The sequence below is a fragment of the Stegostoma tigrinum genome, chromosome 3 (assembly GCF_030684315.1).
Source record: "Stegostoma tigrinum isolate sSteTig4 chromosome 3, sSteTig4.hap1, whole genome shotgun sequence".
Lineage (NCBI taxonomy): Eukaryota > Metazoa > Chordata > Chondrichthyes > Orectolobiformes > Stegostomatidae > Stegostoma > Stegostoma tigrinum.
In genome coordinates this window covers 6,764,949-6,783,459 of record NC_081356.1, presented here as the reverse complement: position 1 = coordinate 6,783,459, position 18,511 = coordinate 6,764,949, and positions in this window count along the sequence as shown.

The window sequence follows — 18,511 nt, the reverse complement described above, 5'->3', positions numbered from 1 at the left end:
ATTCCATGATTCTAGAATTCTTCCCTTTCTACCTGAAACCTGAGGGACGAGAAGGTGACAACGTCTTCAATTTGATTTCTGGGTTAGGGACTGACATTACATTCTCCCTGTGATTGCTGCACATGAGCAGCATGGACGAGAATTTTCCTTCTTAATCATCCCTGAAGATTTCAAATCCAGGTTTTTGCATTTGTGAAGGTGGCCTGCCAGACAGCAGACTCCCACTTGCATCATGACCGATTGCTTCCAATCACAATCCACTATGGCGTAACAGAAACAGCGACTTCCAAAGCTGATTACCTCAACCTTCAACAGTGGGTGTGGCTGTTCAACAGGTGGCAAGAATGATGCGAGATGATGTAAGGAGCTTATTCATCTGTGCCATGGGGAATGCTGCCTACAGCTGTTCTCTCTGGCAAACACACACAGGAGTAAAAAATAGTGCAACACTGGCTGTAAAAAGTGACTTTCCTGCGAGGCTGGAAGCTTCAAATATGTATGCAGTGATATCCAAAAACGCTTGCTGTAAAAGTTGTATTCGTATAATTGTATCTTTAGCAGAGAAATGGATTGTGCTGGCATGTGAAGAGTCTTAGATGCTGCAGCTTTAATTGTATGTATCAATTGGTCAATTGACATGAGGAATTAAAGGAATTACGAGGGTCTATGAGTGTTCAGTTTATAATTTAGGAGGAAACTTCTTACTAAGTTGCACCAAGGACAACTACATTATACAAGAAATTATTGTGTAGTTTTAAGTCATCGAGAGACTGCCATTTACCTTCACATTTACAGACAACTTAGACACTTGTTTACTCAGTTCACTATCTTCCGACAAGCATTTTGTCATTTTTTTTCTCTCTGGGAAGAAATCCCAGATCTATTGCCACTTCACAAGCCAGGAAATGACAAGCAGCATCCAAGTAAGGATTCTGATTGTGCTGTTTGACTCAAGTCTGTGGAGTAGAAAGCAAATCTCGGTGCGCCCATTTATACTGGCAGAAAATGGCTATCATTGTCCAAATTCAGATTGTTCAAATCTTCAGTTTACCTTTTCCTAATTGTTACCTGAAAGACTATTTTTCAGGCATCCTGTGTGACTTGCTAAACCAGGAATGGCATCGCTTGATTATGTTGGCAAAGACAAAATAATTCGTTTATGTTCTTCAAAATTGCATTACAGGTAAAATTATCATGATACTTTAGAAATCATGCAATATTGCTCCCTAGATTCTTTTACAACTGCATGGAAATTAGTTTTCTCTTTTGATTGGAAGCAATATATTTCGTTTGAAAGGTAAACACATATTTATAATGGTTTCATTTACATGTGATGCATTATCTTCTGGGTGGTTAAGCTCCAGTTGTATTTTTGGGCAGTTTAGAGGAAAATTCAAGCAGGATCTGAAAAAAAGCCCAGAGATTGTTGGAGAAACTCAGCAGTTCTGGCAACATCTGTGGAGAGAAAGCAGAGTACATGTTTTGAGCCTAGTGACCCTTCTGAACTGATAGTAGCAAGGAGAAGGTGGAATAAATGTTAACGGCAGGAGTGCAAGGGAAAAGGAATGAGTGGATAGGTGGAGGCAGAGGCCAGGGAGGGAGAAAAGAAAGTTAGTCAGACCAAAGGATGGTAGATTGTTCCTTCTCTGGCCTACTATGTCAGTAATGCAAACTATAAATAGGTGAAATAGTTTGTCTCTGTTTATGTCCTGACAAAATCTGAAGTGTCAGAGCTGGGGTGGGGAGGAGTTGCTCAGGCTCTGAAATGATTGAAATCATTTTTTGCTTGGGAACTCAATATTGAGATGCTATCTTCCAGCTTGCACTGAGCTTCACTGGAGCACTTCAGCAGAACCAACAGAGATGTTATCATGGGAACACAGTGCTGTGTTCAAATGGCAGGCAACTGGAGGCTCATGTTCATTTTTATGGACAGAATATAGATATTCTGAAAAATGGCCGTTCAGTCTGTGTTTTGTCTCCCCAGCATCCCCATCAAGCAGGGTTTCCTGATTCCGTTATGGTTATCACCAAACCAGGAACTTCATTTGTGTTTCCATCTTAGGGAAATCGATTGTCACATTTAAGATACAGAAATGATAAACATCTGGACAGCCAGAAGTTGTGAAAGGTGCAAGATAAATGTAGACTGTTTGTTTATTTTGGGCCAAAAGACCTCATCTTCTCCTTTATCTTTATAGTTGTATGGTCTTTTTTATGGTTCCTTCCAAACTGAAAATGCTGCACTTTCACTAGCTTCAGCAGTACAACAACATTCTGGTTGCAAACACACATTGACAATCCACTATGTTTGTAGTAATGTCAACTTTTAATGTAAAAAGTACATTTTATGTCGACACAGACTGGCAGAAAATCTCAACAGGATCTCCTGTGCCTCTTTGTATCCATTTGAATCATTCACAAAGAATAAGAGTTTTACAGCCTGCAGGTTTCTTAAAAATAGAGTTTCTTTAGTCTTATAAATATTGTCACCATTTTGATGCTAATAAATCAGCAAGGCAAATATAAAGATCAATAGATCAAACCTAAAAGAATTAAGCCTTTAATTGAATTGTCTCTAAGATGATGAAACAACAATGTTTAAATTGCTGATTCAGCTTATAAATTGCATTTCTTATTTCAATATTGGCACTAAATGCAAAATTATGTTGCCTTGTTGTTTTAGAAATCATTCAATATTTCTTGCATTAGCTTCAATTATTACTGCGTGAAAATTAGTTTTCAGTTTTGATTGAAAGCAGCCTACTTAATGTGAAAGGTAAATGCATATTAATAATGATTTTTGTTATATGCGATGCATTGTTTGCTGGGTCATTAACCTTCTGTTGGATTTTCAATGGCTTCTCCGGTTGATTGAATTGAGCTCACAGGGAAGAAAGCGACACCAGGTCATGGGCAGAGATAATGGGAACTGCAGATGCTCAAGAATCCAAGATAACAAAGTGTGGAGCTGGATGAACACAGCAGGCCAAGCAGCATCTCAGGGGCACAAAAGCTGACAGAAGGGTCTAGGCCCGAAACATCAGCTTTTGTGCTCCTGAGATGCTGCTTGGCCTGCTGTGTTCATCCAGCTCCACACTTTCTGGATGTCAGTTTGCTCGCTGAGCTGGAAGGTTGGTTTTCAGAAGTTTCGTCACTTCTTTTTATTTGAAAAAATATACTTTACTCATAGAATGTACAAAAAAAAACATTTATACACCTACCCAGTCATGCAAGCCGCTCTGGGTTACCCAGGGGTACGTACACCAACTAAAGGCAAAAACAAAACAAAGAAGAAAAAGAAAGCAAAGAAAATATCCCGGCAGTCGTCACCCCGCACAGTCCCCGTTGGCCCCCGACCAGTTGGGGAAGGCGCCGGCTGGGCCCAGTTACCAGATAGGGCTTTTTTTACCTATTCTGGACGAGGGGGCTCATACGGTGGTCTGTCCCCACTGTGCCTTGGTGGCGGCTGCCCCAAGCTTTAACACGTCCCTCAGCACGTAGTCCTGGACCTTGGAGTGCGCCAGTCTGCAACACTCGGTCAGGGTCATTTCTTTCAGCTGGCAGGCCAGCAAGTTGCGGGCAGACCAAAGAGCGTCTTTCACCACATTGATGGTCCTCCAGGCGCAGTTGATGTTGGTCTCGGTGTGCGTCCCCGGAAACAGCCCGTAGAGCACGGAGTCCCGCGTCACGGAGCTGCTCGGGACGAACCTCGACAAATACCACTGCATCCCCCTCCAGACCTCCTGCGCATAGGCACACTCCAGAAGGAGGTGATCGACAGTCTCGTTCCCCCCCCGCAGCCGCCTCGAGGGCAGCGTGCGGTGGCGCAGAGATTCCGGGCATGCATAAAGGATCTCACTGGCAGAGCCCCTCTCACCGCCAGCCAAGCAATGTCCTTGTGCTTGTTTGAAAGTTCTGGCGATGAGGCATTCTGCCAAACGACTTTGGCAGTCCGCGTGGGGAACCACACGACGGGATCCACCCTCTCCTTTTCCCGAACGGTCTCGAGGATACTACGTGCTGACCACTGCCTGACGGCCTTGTGGTCAAAGGTGTTTCCTTTCAAACATTTCTCCACGAAGGACAGGTGGTACGGGACAGTCCAACTACTCGGAGAGTTCCGCGGCAACGAGGCCAGGCCCATCCTTTGCAACACCGGGGACAGGTAGAACCTCAGTAAGTAGTGACACTTGGTGTTTGCGTACTGAGGATCGATGCACAGCTTGATGCAGCCGCACACTAAGGTAGCCGTCAGGGCGAGGGTGGCGTTCGGTACGCCCTTTCCCCCATTTTCCAGGTCTTTGTACATGGTGTCCCTGCGGACCTGGTCCACCCTCGACTGCCAAATGAAGTGGAAGATGGCCCGGGTGACCGCAGCGGCGCAGGTCCAGGGAATAGGCCAGGCCTGCGCCACATACAACAGTACCGAAAGCCCCTCACACCTGACAACCGGGTTCTTACCCGCGATGGAGAGGGACCGGAGCGTCCACCTGCCCAGCTTCTGCTTCAGTTTGGTGATACGCTCCTCCCAAATCTTAGTGCATGCCCCAGCTCCAACGAACCAAACACCCGGCACCTTCAGGTAGTCTGTCCTGACAGTGAAGGGGATGAAGGCGCAGTTGTCCCAGTTCCTGAAGAACATGACCTCGCTCTTACCCCTATTAACTTTGGCACCCAAGGCCAATTCAAACTGGCCGCAGATGTCCAACAGCCTACTCGCCGACCGACGATCGGTGCAGAAGACGGCAACGTCGTCCACGTACAGGGCGGTCTTGACCTGAAGGCCTCCGCTGCCTGGGATAGTCACGCCCTTCAGGCTCACGTCCTTCCTGATGGATGCAGTGAAGGGCTCCACACAGCACACAAACAAGGCAGGAGAGAGTGGGCAGCCCTGCCTGACTCCAGATCTGACGGGAAAACTGTCCGATTCCCACCCATTGATCGAGACTGCGCTAACGATGTTTGTGTAGAGCAGCCGGACCCAATTGTGGATGCCGTCCCCGAACCCCAATTTGGAGAGGACGTCCCTCATGTAAGCATGAGGGACCCAGTCGAAGGCCTTCTCCTGGTCCAGGCTGACGAGGCAGGTATCCACCCGCCTGTCCTGCACGTAGGTGATCATATCCCTGATGACCGCGAGGCTCTCAGTGATCTTCCTGCCCGGCACAGCACAGGTTTGGTCAGGGTGAATCACTGACTCCAGGACAGACCTGACCCGGTTGGCTATGACCTTGGCCAGGATTTTGTAGTCCACGTTCAAAAGTGAAATGGGACGCCAATTCTTAATTTCTTCCCTCTTCCCCCTTCCTCTTGTGAATGAGGGTGATGATGCCCTTCCTCATGGACTTGCACATTTCCCCTGCCTGAAGCGCAGTATCGTACACCTCCAGCAGGTCCTGGCCGACCAGGTCCCACAGAGCGGAATACTACTCAACCGGTAAGCCGTTGCTCCTGGGGGTCCTATTCCTCTCCAAGGACTTGAGGGCTCTGGTCAGCTCATCCAGGGATATCGGCCAGTCCAGTCACTCCCTTGTGCCGTCATCTAAGACCTCCGTGATCGACGACAGGAATGACTCGGAGGCCGTGCTGTCCATGGGCTTTGCGTCGTACAGTCCGGCATAGAAGGATCTGCTGATCCTCAAAATGTCAGGTCGAGACGACGTCACCGAGCTGTCATCCTCCTTCAGCTGGCTAAGCACAGAGCTCTCTTTGTGCACCTTCTGAAAGAAGAAACGCGAGCACGTCTCGTCCCGCTCCACGGAGCGGACCCTGGACCGGAAGATTATCCTGGAGGCCTCCGCGGTGAAGAGCGAGGCTTGCTGACCCCTCACCTCGCGGAGGTCCTCCATGACATCGACCCCCATCAACTGCAGAAGGAGCAGGTTCTGCACCCTTTTCTGGAATCGTGACAGATTTCCCCGCCTCTCTCTCACCTGCCGAACACCCTCGAGGACAAAGAACCTCTTGATGTTCTCCTTCACCATCTCCCACCAGTGGCCCGGAGACTCAGAGGGGTTTCACGGTTCTCCAACCGGTGTACTCCCTCTTAAGCTCCTAGACGTTCTCTGGGGTCAACAGAGTCGTGTTGAGCTTCCACGTCCCCTTGCCGGCCTGCTGGTCTTCCTGTAAGTGACAGTCGGCCAGCAGGAGGCAGTGGTCAGAGAAGAACACCGGCTCGACGCTGGCGGACCAGACCGAGAACGCCCGTGACACAAACAGGAAGTCTATCCTTGAGCGGATAGACCCGTCTGGCCGCGACCAGGTGTACCTCCGCTGCGGCCCATCTGCAGGGGTGCTGAAGACGTCAAGTAGCTTGGCGTCCTTCACATGCCCATCAGGAATCTGGACGTGACATCCAGCTGACTCCCCTACCCCCACCCGCTGTCCCCACGCCGGATCTTCCATCTGCATCGATGATGCAGTTGAAGTTTCCACCTAGGATGACCGGCTTGGACGTAGGCAGCAGGGGTGGAAGCCACTGCAGGACGGCCAACCGCTCACTCCGTACTGCTGGGGCATACACGTTGATCAGCCTCAGGGGAGCGGTCCCATAGGTGATGTCAGCCACTAGGAGGCCCCCCCCCCCCCCCCCCCACCACCTCCTGAACTTGAGAGATGGTGAAGTTGCGCCCCCGCAGCAGAATAGCCAGGCCCGAGGAGCGACAGTCGTTACCCCCCGACCAGATCGAAGGACCACAGGTCCAGGCGCCGGACCATTTCCCGTACCTGCCGAGGTGCGGTACCCCGCACTCCTGCAGAAACAGGAGGTCCGCCTTTGATGGTGGTCAGGTAGGCCAACGTGGACACACATCTTGCGGTTGACTTGACGCTGCGCACATTAATGCTCGCAACTCGTACCCCCATTGTGGGCAGTGACCGCAGTACCCTCCCCAAGTCCAAGGTCCAGCCCCTCCATCTGTCCCTGCATGCCCATTGCCCGGGCTAACTGCTGGACGCTCTCCGCACTCACAAAACCGATGGTGCTGCCTTCCGGGTGGCATCCCCCCGTCAGGGGTGCGGAGGCAGGAGGGTCCGCCTCCGGGTCAGGCTGGGGACGCGCTGTTTCCTCCTCACCGCCTGGAAGTCCCGGGGGGCCCTCCAGTGCTCCAGCGGCACTTGACTGGGTGTCGGAGGGAGCCTCAGGGCGCCTCCCGTCACCTGGAAGTGGGGTGCTGCTTTCCTTCCCCCTCGAGATCTTTAACTTCTGCTTCGGGTGGGCCCTCTCCGAATCCCCTTCGTCAGAGGAGCTCTTATAGCCCCCCTGTAGCTGCCTCTTCCCGCCTGATGGTTGCGGTTCCTGGGCCCGTCGACGCACTTTCCTCCTCGCTTTCCAGACTGTTGTCCACTCCCCTGGGTCGCCTGTCGCCGCCTCCATCAACTCCGGGTTGTCAGGGGGGAAATCGGAGCCTGCAGGGGTGCTTTGCTGGCCTCGGGCCCATCCTGCGGGGCTGGGCCCTCCTGCATGACCTGGCCCTCCTGCACATTAGTGGGGTCCTTGCTGGGCCCTGGTGCCTTCCTCTCCTCCGGGGGGGGCTGGCCCTGCATTGACCCTGTCGGCGACCTGGGCGTAGGTGGTCCCCCGCCGCGGGCATGCCCTATAGAGGTGGCCCGCTTCCCCGCAAAGGTTGCAGCTTTTCTCTTGGGGGCAATCCTTTGCAAGGTGTCCCTCCTCCCTTGCAGTTCCTGCAGATGGTGGCTTTGCAGTCGGCTGCCACGTGACCTGACCTACCACAGGCATGGCAGACTTTAGGTTGCTCTGCATAGGTCAGGTAGCCCCTGCTCCCGCCGATCGCAAAGCTGGACGGTGGGTGTACGACATTCCCGTCCGCGCCCATCCTCAGCGTCACCTTGACCTGCCTCTTATTCGTCCAGATTCCAAAGGGGCCCATGATGTCAGTTAGGTCCCCTTCCACCTTCACGTACCTTCCGAGGAAGGTCAGGACATCAACTGCTGGCACATGCGGGTTGTACATGTGTACAGTCACCATACAGCTCCTCTGCGCTGGCATCACGAACAGCGGGACAGCGGTCAATACAGAGAGGGGGCCCTCACCTCCTTTCTCCTTGAAAACCTCCAGGAAGCGCTCGCAAAGCTTGGCACTCCTGAAGGTTACGTCGTAAAAACCTCCTCCGGGGAAATCCTGCAGGCAGTAAATGTCCGCAGCAGCGAACCCACAACAGTCCAACAGGACCCCCTTCACGAAGAAGGTGCGGTCCACAGGTGCACCTTCATCCACCTTCTTTACAGAAACACGGATGGTGTTCCGGACCCCCTGACCTGGGGCACGAGCACTTGCTGCAGCCATCGTTGCAGGTTGGCTGCTCCCCTGAACCAGCGTTAGGCCGAAGCCGGCATTAAGATCCACTGGTCGCAAGGGTGCACAGCCAACCTGACCTCCTCCTTTCACCTCCAAGACAGCGCTCTCCTCCTCTCGGTCCACAAGAGAGTGGGTCTCTATTTTGTTCCAGTTCACTGAGCTGTAAGGTTTGTTCCCAGACAATCAGTCACTATTCTAGGTAACATCATCAGTGAACCTTTGGTGAAGCTCTGCTGTTATGTCCCACTTTCTATTTATCTGTTTCAGTTTCCTTGGGTTGGTGATGTCGTGACCTGCGTTGGTGATGTCATTTCCTGTTCTTTTTCTCAGGGGATGGTAGATTGATTTGGAGCCAATGTGTTTGTTGATGGAGTTCTGGTTGGAATGCCATGCCTCTAGGAATTCTCGTGCGTGTCTCTGTTTGGCTTGTCCTAGGATGGATGTGTTGTCCCAATCAAAGTGGTGTCCTTCCTTATCTGTATGTAAGGATAAGAGTGATAGTGGGTCATGTCGTTTTGTGGCTAGTTGATGTTCATGTATCCTGTTGGCTAGCTTTCTGCCAGTTTGTCCAATGTAGTGTTTGTCACAGTTTTTGCAAGGTATTTTGTAGTCATCATGGACGAAATACAAAATTCTGCACAACAGCAGCTGCAGAGTTCTGCAAGAGGCAATTTGATAAGAAATGTCTAAGGACAGACAGCCTGAAGTTTGTAGCAATCATTAAAGAGAAAAGTGGGATCCAACAATAACAGACACATGTGATAAGTGTGGGAGTATGACTCGTAAAAACCTAGAAGATCAGACAAGTTCATTGAGCTCTGAAAGTGATTGAGTTTTAGTCTTATGAATGAGAAAGATGTTATTTTATTCGACAAAGAGTTAGTCAGAGATGGTGCAGTAAATTTCATCCCAGAAGACAGTATGTGACTAGAATGAGTTATAAAGTAGCTGCAAGATAGGGTGGCACATTTAACTGAGGCTCCAAGGTCATGTGGGACCAAAATGCTCACAACTCATTAGCTAAAGAATGCTAACAGTAGGTGTGAACATAAAATTTTACATATAACTAACTTTTATCACACTGTTGAATTAATATTATGAATCTTACAGCAACTTGTAAGAATACCTTAACCTTTTGTATCTCCTGTGATTAGGACAGTGGGAAACATGAGTCACAGAATTTGATAGGGATAGCAACGAATACAGTGAAAAACAGAATTCAAGCAGCCCTTAGAGATAAGCAAGTCTGGAAAATGTCTGAAAAAGAGTGCAACTATTAACTTTGGAATGTTAATTAATAGGATACATAGTCAAAATTCAAGGCGTGATGATTACAATGTCTGGTGAGCATCATGGGAAAATGGGGAAGCTAAGGCTGTTCAAAAGGGTGTCCATCATTGATCAGGTGTTTCATTGGATTGGATGTGCAGATGAAGGGGGACGGAAAAGTGATAATGTTGCATGTAATATTGTAACACAAAATGTGTAAAAACGCTGTATCCCACTGGGGAAATCAGAGCATTATTGGTCTCTCTTCCCATCTGAACCCTATGTAAAGGCCAGATTCGGGGTGGTCTCTGGCCTCTCCCGTGTGTGTGGTAACCAGCTCGAATAAAGATTGACTGACTGTACTTCTGAGCACAGGACTCAAGGCTGCTCTTTGACATCTCTCACCAACAAGTGATAGCATAAGAGACACATTTCTGGTTTCTCTGGCATAATCAATGGAGGATGGAATGAAGAGGTAGTATTCTATCTTTAGACAAGGATGACCAAGCAAACTGAGTAATTATTCTGGTTACCAACATAAGTGGCACTGGAGAGGTTAGCAGGTCAAGGGAAGACTGAGCTTAGGTACATACAAACAGGGCTAGTGCACTCTGCCCCATCACCTATTCAACAAGTCATTGCTCTATCTCCACTCACTTTGGACCCACATCTCTTAAAATCTATTGCTCACAAAGAAACCTATCAATTTCATGAGGTTTTAAATTTTACATATGGTACATATTTAGAGGACAGTTTCAAATTTGCATTATGTTTTGTGTAATGAAGTGTTTCTTGAATTTCCTGATGATGGAATTGGTTTTAATTCTATAATTATGGCTTCTTGTTCCAGATCCCTGTCCCTTTCTACTCTTTCAACCTCTTTCAACAGTTGACACATTTATTTAGATCAACCATCAATGTTTTAAATGTGAGAGAAGACAAACTGGGCTTACACAACATGGTACTCATACTTTGAACTTTGCAGCTTGATGTTACTTTCGTAAATTTGCACGACTTCACCTTCAGTAAAAATGCCTTGAAGTGCTGAATCTCGAAGTCAACTCAGTCCTCCAGACAGGTTTGATAGATCTCATCAAAATCTATTTGTTATTTAGAAGAAGACAAAATGAACAACATTTGAGGACTTTACCGAATAAGTTAGATATTGCAGGTGGAGGAATAGGGTTTAATACTGTGATGGCCAAAGTTCTCCTTTGTCCTCAATAGTTGGGTGTGAAATAGGCTGGTGATACAATATTGTCTGTTTTGCTCAAGATATTTATCATTCCCAATATTCACAAACTTGTTATTTATTTGTGATTTTCATGTCATCCAAATTGAATACATTTAATAGCTGACACTAAATTGTTAGCAATTGTTCCTTTTTTTTAAACTTTCATATGCATTTTAGTCCTCATTTCTCTCTACATGCAAGTTAGGTGGCCTGAAGTAAGATAAAGCTCGTAATAAGTATTTTAAGTTAAAAGAATGTGGGAGGGAAACTTCCTTCAAAGATCTTGACTCACCAGAGAGGCATTGGCAGAGTCAAAAATGGAAATTGCTGGAGAAACACTGCAAGTCTGGTAGCATCAGTAGAAAGAAAGCAGATTTAACATTCAGATTCAGTGACCCTTCTTCAGAACCCTAATCAGGTTCACTGTATTCGAGATGCTAACTCTGCTTTCTCCAGCATTGTTTCAGATTTCCAGCATCTGTAGTTCTTTGATTAGTTGTATTGCCAGGGTCATAGCGTCACTCAGAATGTAATCTGGATACAAATTCCACAATGCAAATGGCTGTCCCTACAACTGCCAAATGCAACATAACTCTGAACTTTTATCCGTTGGCTCATTCTAGCTGCATGAGGAGACGTCAGAATTATACATTAATTTATCGTACCTTAATGTATCAGGCAAGTGATGTGCTATTTGTGTGGCACACAATTTCAATATAATTCTCAAGGTCAGCAGATTGGGGAAAGTATATTTTATTTCCATACATGAAAATTCTCAAGACCAGGGCATTACCATGGCGCCCAAGTGAGCCTACACCCCCAAAAGCTTCCTATCCATCAATAGGCACTGTGTGTATGGTAATCAAGTCAAGATTATACAAATGATTGCCTGCTTTCCAATCACACTTGTTCAGAGGCAATACTACTTGCCAGAATTATATGCTAAGGGAAGAATTCCAAAGCTTCTAACTCGCTTTCGTGATTATTAAAAAGAAAACAGAAGCCTGATGATAATCAAAGCAATTGGTGAACTTTGCTCACATTTTTCTCTCATTCTGGATCTGATCAATTTGAAGCTTGTAACCTGGAGCTCTGCAACTTTGTGGTTGCATTTCTGACAGGTAAAGAGAGATAGAGCAAGTCACTTGGCCAGAGAAAGATTCATGGGGAATGCCCAAAGTTATTCAATGTCTCATGGGAGAATGTTCTGTGGCATGGTCATTAATGAATATACAAGAGTGGGTGACAGGCTCTTTTTTCGGAGCTCTCAGATCTTTCAAGCTGCTTACGGCGCCTTCCAATGGCTGAAATGCAGGGCTGAAGTTTTCCAAATTTTGGTGAAGTGTCAATCTCAGGGAGTTTCTTGAACAGCTTCACTCCTTGAGCCGAAGCAACTTTTCTCATGCAACAGATATTAGATAACTGACTAAACCCCACCTCCATCTCACAACCTGCACTCTGCCGTGCGGTGGAATGTCACAATGGGGTCAAATGAATATATCACAAGAGGGTGGCACAGCTGTTAAAGCTGGTGCATATGGGGGACAGGTGTTGAAGTGTTCTGAGGGAGTGAGGAGGCAGTCTGGAGATGATTCCATATACACACTATCCTCTGTGTGGAAAAAGTTGCCCCCCAGGTCCCTTTTAAATCTTTCACCTCTCACCTTAAACCTATGCTCTCTTGTTTTGAACTTCCTTACCCTGGGGAAAAGACCTTTGCTATTCGGCTTAGCTACACCTGAAACCCCAAAATTGATACTTAGCACTGAATTCCTAGAAATTGACTGTAAGCTAGCCCCACATGCTCCCTGGTGGCGTGCTGAGGCTGGCGGTGTGCCAATTCCAATATCTGTGGATGAAGGTGGCCAGGTGGTTGCTGCTCCTGACACGTTGGGAAATACTGGCCAAGATGGAGATATGGGGAGAGGACTGCAGCTAACTGCTGTGACGTTCACATTGGAAATTGGAGCCACCTAGTTTCTCATTTGTATCTAAATGAGGTGAGGATAGCTAACAACGAGATCTTAATGCATGCAGCTCGGCCCAGTCACTCACTCACATGATTCTCATCTAGCTGTTGAAAGCTTAGTTGAACATCAGGTATTTACTCTCAATGTCAAGAATCTCATACTTTCATTCTTACTATATCTTTGCAAGTGCCTAATCATTGTCCACGTCTTTGAGAGGTTGGGAAAAATCAACTCAAAAATGTTTGCTTCCTGATATTGTGTATCCCTTAACTGCTTGAACAAAAATTCAACTTGTTGGAGAGGCTCAGCAGATCTGGCAGCATCTTTGGAGAGTTAATATTTCATATCCAGTGTCCCTTCTCCAGAACAGTAGGTGCTTGTATTCTGTGAGGGTGTGTCTTGTTTCTGCTTAGATCTTGGAGATCAGCAGCTGAGGCAAGTGTGCAGGCTGTAGTTAGTTGATCCTCCCTTACTTATTTTACTCACTTGTCTGCTATGCACCTCAGTTTAACTACCTGAAACTCCTGGTTTAATATGGTCTATATGACACATGGAGTAAGTGACAATTTAGTCTGTTGCCTTTCTAAGTTGCTGGTGGGCTTTCAACTGCATTGATGGGCTGAAACTTAGCACGATGGTTGATGCTAGTGACAGAGGTGATCTGAAGAGTTATCCTTTTGATCTTAGTTTGTACACGATATGAAACACATGTTTATTTGCATATCCTTAGTATCCCATACAAGGTGCTGATCTGAACTGTGGCACATATTATGCTGCTGCTACTTCCGCAGTGGTATTAGGTCAGGAATTACAGGATATTAACCCAGTGACAATGAAGGAAACACTCTCTTCAAGCCTTGCGTGACTTCGAAGGAAACCTTGAGAGAGCAGAGCATGGCAGCTTAGTTAGAGTGCAACAGTATTGAAGAAAGCTATTCTAACCTACACATTTTGTATATTTACTTCTCATACAAAACCAAGAACCCATTTCTGAAGATAGGTCTAGGCCCAAAATGTCAGCTTTCCTGCTCCTCTGCTGCTGCTTGGGCTGCTGTGTTCATCCAGCTCTAAACCTTGTTATCTCAGATTCTCCAGCATCTGCAGTTCCTACTATTTCTGAGACCTTACTATTATGTTTGTTATTCACTAGGACCATAGATAGAACTCTGTTTGCGTAGAGAATAAACTCGTACAGGGAATATTTTATTGTAGGCCCACAGTTGGTTTTAGACTGCCTGCTCTAACTCACACCTCTTGGTCACCTGATCTGATCTCTTAAAGGGACAACATTACACAACTACACACACAACACTTACCTTGGCAGAGCTTCTGAGGTTAAACCTTTCCCACCAGATCATCCTAACATTTGTGATTGCATCCAATCTGGCAGCCATTAAACACTTTGAGCACTAGTTGCCACAGAGTAACACAGAATTGCTCCCTTGTAACATTTCTCCATCAGAAAGTGCAGGAGATCCATGCCTTTTCTTTCATGGTGTATTCTCTTGTGCTAAAAATAAATTAAAACACATCAGAGATGTGCCTAGTTCCTGTTGATTTAGCAGCAAGGCCTGAAATATCTACAGACAAGTTTAAACACAGCGTAGATTTCCCTCCTATACAATTGTCACAGCCTTTTGATAATACTGTTGCAGCCACACAGTTGTTTTCCCTTGAAGATAGGAAGAACTGCAGATGCTGCATGTCAGAGTCGATACATTGTGGAGCTGGAGGAACACAGCATGCCAGGCAGCATCAGAATAGCAGGAAAGTCGATGTTTTGGGTTGGGACCCTTTATTAGGACTGTCTTTCCTTCATGATGGCATTGCCTCCTTTCACTTCCACGATATCATTCAGTAACACTTCGAAGAAATCAATGCAGCATATAACTCACAATGTAAAATGACTGGGAAAATATCGTTTTTCACATTGGATGCCCTCTGTAAAAACATGTAACTGCACCTATAATACAAGCTTTTTCAGCAACAGGATAAGTTGTTAGATCGAATGAGTGTGCTCCTTACTTAATAAATCAAAATCTCACCTACTTGCTTTTCTATGGCCCCTAGTTCACTGACATCCTATGCTACATTTTCCTTTGTGTCCTGTCCTGGACATGACCAATTCTTGAGTATGAAGCAGATGAGAATCAATAGAGAAGCATTCCATTGGGTCTCTGTCCCCTTTATGCTGCCCAGGAGCTCTTTGGGGCACATTTAAGTGACTATTCAGAAGTTACAGGTATAAAACGAACCAAACGTGTGATGATGTTGTCGCTTTAAGAGTTGTTTTTTTTTGTCCTGGTGTTATTTTGAAAGGAGGCCTTAAGGCAGGGGTGTAGAACTGTCTACCAAAACCAACTGGGGTAAACAGCTTGTGAGGCCTTGCGGTGCTTTTTTTTTAAAAGCTGGAACAATAGAAGCAGCCTGGACAGATGTTTTGGGTTGAGCTCTCACAGATCAGGGTTTCTAATTTATTTTACCATTTTTAGTTTTAAATTTAAGCAGTTGCTTTGTGGGCTTGGAGAAGTGGAGGCTATTATTCCTTCTCACAATTGCAGCTAAAAGCTGGGGTCTCTCTTCCTAGGCTGCTAGATTGCATGTGAGGCATCATCTGTGTTTCTGATTTCTCTTTTTTGCCACAGGTTGTGTTTATGGGATGCTACTACATTGGAACAGTTAATTGGTAATAATTACTGTATCTATTATTCTGCTAAGTTTTCCAATAGAACTAAATTATTCTAAATTCCTTTCTTTGGTTGTATTTTAACTATACTGTTTAAATAAACCACACTTTGCTTAACATTGAGAAGTTTAACAAAGTGAATTGCATCTGAAACACAGTACATTACATTTGCCCTTAAAAAGTTGGGGTATAGGCTACCTTCTTAAACTGTTTGAGGGGGCCTGGTCCGGTCTTTAACAGATGGAAATACCAAACAAATGAGCTGGTGGTAAGGGACTGTACTACATTATTTGCCGATGTGTACACTATGCAGAAGCTCCATTTGCCCACTGGGTCATTAACTTTAAGCCTTGGAACTAAACTACATCAATCAAACAATTTCTCAGCAGGGATAGTAGGAACTGCAGATGTTGGAGAATCTGAGATAACAAGGTGTCGAGCTGGATGAACATAGCAGGCCCAACACAATCATAGGAGCAGGAAGCCTGAAGTTTCAGCCCTAGACCCTTCTTCGCAAGAAGGGTCTGTGCCCAAAACGTCAGCTTTCCTGCTCCTCTGATGGCGCTTGGCCTGCTATGTTCATCCAGCTCTATACCTTGTTATCTCAGTTTCTCAGCAGGGTCTGGATATTAACAGTTGCAGAAAGTAAGTCTCCACTTTGTCACCTGCTGTAAAAAAAAAATTGGGCCTTCCTAATTGTTGTGGGCATGATAACCATTTTGCATCCTCCCATTATCTTGCTTGTTTCTCATAAAATCTGTCAGACACAGGGACCAAGTTTATTCCACAAAAACACTCTTGAAACTCAGAACATAGAACTGTACAATACAGGAACAGGCCCTTCAGTCCATGATGTTGTGCCAGATATGATGCCAATCAAACTAATCCCTTCTGCCTGCCATTGATCTGGATCCCCCTCTTCCTTGCATGTTCATGTGTTTATCTAAATTTTGTTGATATTTTTCTCATTTATCAATAAGGTAATTAAAGAATGCCGCAGACCCATCACAAATAAATTCCCCTCATTACAAAGCCCATTAAAGCTATCGGGTATTGATTTATTGGCCTCCATGGGGAACTTATGCATTCTGCCAGAGGGCAGTCATGTTGGCTAATGGAGACAACTTGCCATGTAACAAATGTTGGTACATGAATGGAAAAAATTCTGTGCAATGTTATAAACATTCAATCTTTTTGTGTTAATCTTCCTTCAGGTTATTTCTCTTTCTACACTGAAAATCTTACCTTTTGCTATATAAGTCGTAAAGGGTAATAATTCTCTGGCACCATGAGAAGTGGACTTCCTTATGTGCAAGCCAGGAGCTTGAATCAAATTTGAGTCAAATGTCCAAACATCAGCGCCCAGACACATGAGCTCTCACACAGTGCAGCATGAAAACTTAATCCATCATGGAGTTGCTTTTAAACTTTTCTTATCCAAATCAAAACTTAGCATGGAACATATCTTTAAACCTGGGAATTCTCGTCTGTGTTGTTTAGTGTACATCCACCAGTGCCTTTGTCCACTAGGTAATCAGGGCTGAGTGAACCCTTCAGCTACTGAAGAGGTGAAATTACTGACGTCAATGAAACCATTAATGTACCCTTCTTGGTTAATTTGCCAGATCACACTGTCCATTTAACAAAGAACTGTACATAGAAAGAAGCCAAATTTAAAAAAAGTGAGTTTCCAGCCAGACAGGTAATTCTGTTTTCAAAAATATTAAAACAGCATTCTTCAATGCAGTTTCTTGCTTCTTGATTTATTTTAATCTACTTTACCTGGTGCCATCAATATTTTCAGGTTTTTGACCAGGATCTGCTTCTAGCAATTGGTCAGGGTCTGGCTCCTTCAGTGATTAAGGAGTCTGATGTGTATTGTAAAGCCAAGTATTATTTGACCTGTTGATTTTACCTTACATGTTTGTCCTCCAGCTTTGACATGATTAATGCCACATGTCAAACAGTTCACACGTCAATGAAATAAGGCACAGTAACACCATCTGCTCCCACCAGTGAACTGCATTCTGTCAATTAGCTATTTAATGGTCAGAGTAATACAGACAAAAGAAAAGGGCTGACGGCAAGTTCCATATGATGTAAGCATTTGGGAGAATTTATCTAATAAACTTCAGCTACCTGTGCCTATACATATTAACTGTATTTATAGTAATTACAGAATACTATATTTCACTGCTCCAGCTCACATTAGCTGTTTCTTGTTTCTATGACCGAATGAGGACCTTTCTTCTCTTTGCCTTTGTCTAAATAATAGCAGTATCTGAATGTCTAATTGGATGAGAAGTAAACCCCAAAGTAAAAATTAATAAAATGTAGTATTTCTTTTATTTTTCTGGACAGTATTGAAATAAATTGATAAATCACAAGACTTGGTATTATTTTAAAAGGACAATGATTTAATATAGGGTGACTGAGAGCAACATTAGAAGGGAGTGCCACAACTTATTTGTGGTTTTACGCAGGGCTATGTACAACAAATGCTGTCCTGACTTGTGAGACTCACACCATTTTGGTGAATACGCAAGCGTAAATATAGACAATGATGTATAGAAATCTGAAATGTAGCTGTGTCTTTGTTTTCACAATTATGTTGTGAGTACAGATATCCAGGTTCAGTATATCAAATATGAAGCAAAGTTGCTATAGTTTGAGAGGAGCAGCAGCCTGCTTTCTTGTTAGAGCCTCAGGCGAGCAGAGAGGTTGAGAAGGAGAGTCAGTCATGGTAATCTCAGCCAATGTGGGAATTGAACCCATGCTGTTAGCATTACACTGCATTTCAAACCAGCTGTCCAGCTAACTGACCCCTGCTAGTCAGTCTATTATTGTAAACATGATAGGCTATCTTTATTGCTTATCCTTGACCGTACATTCTTAATAATCCCACCTGATAATTCATAGTCATGTCAATAATTTGATAGAAAGTTAATCCTACCATTTTCTAAATTCTGTCGTACCACAAAGATTGAAGATTCTGGGTGCAAATTCTACTGTACAGACTTTCCCACAACAC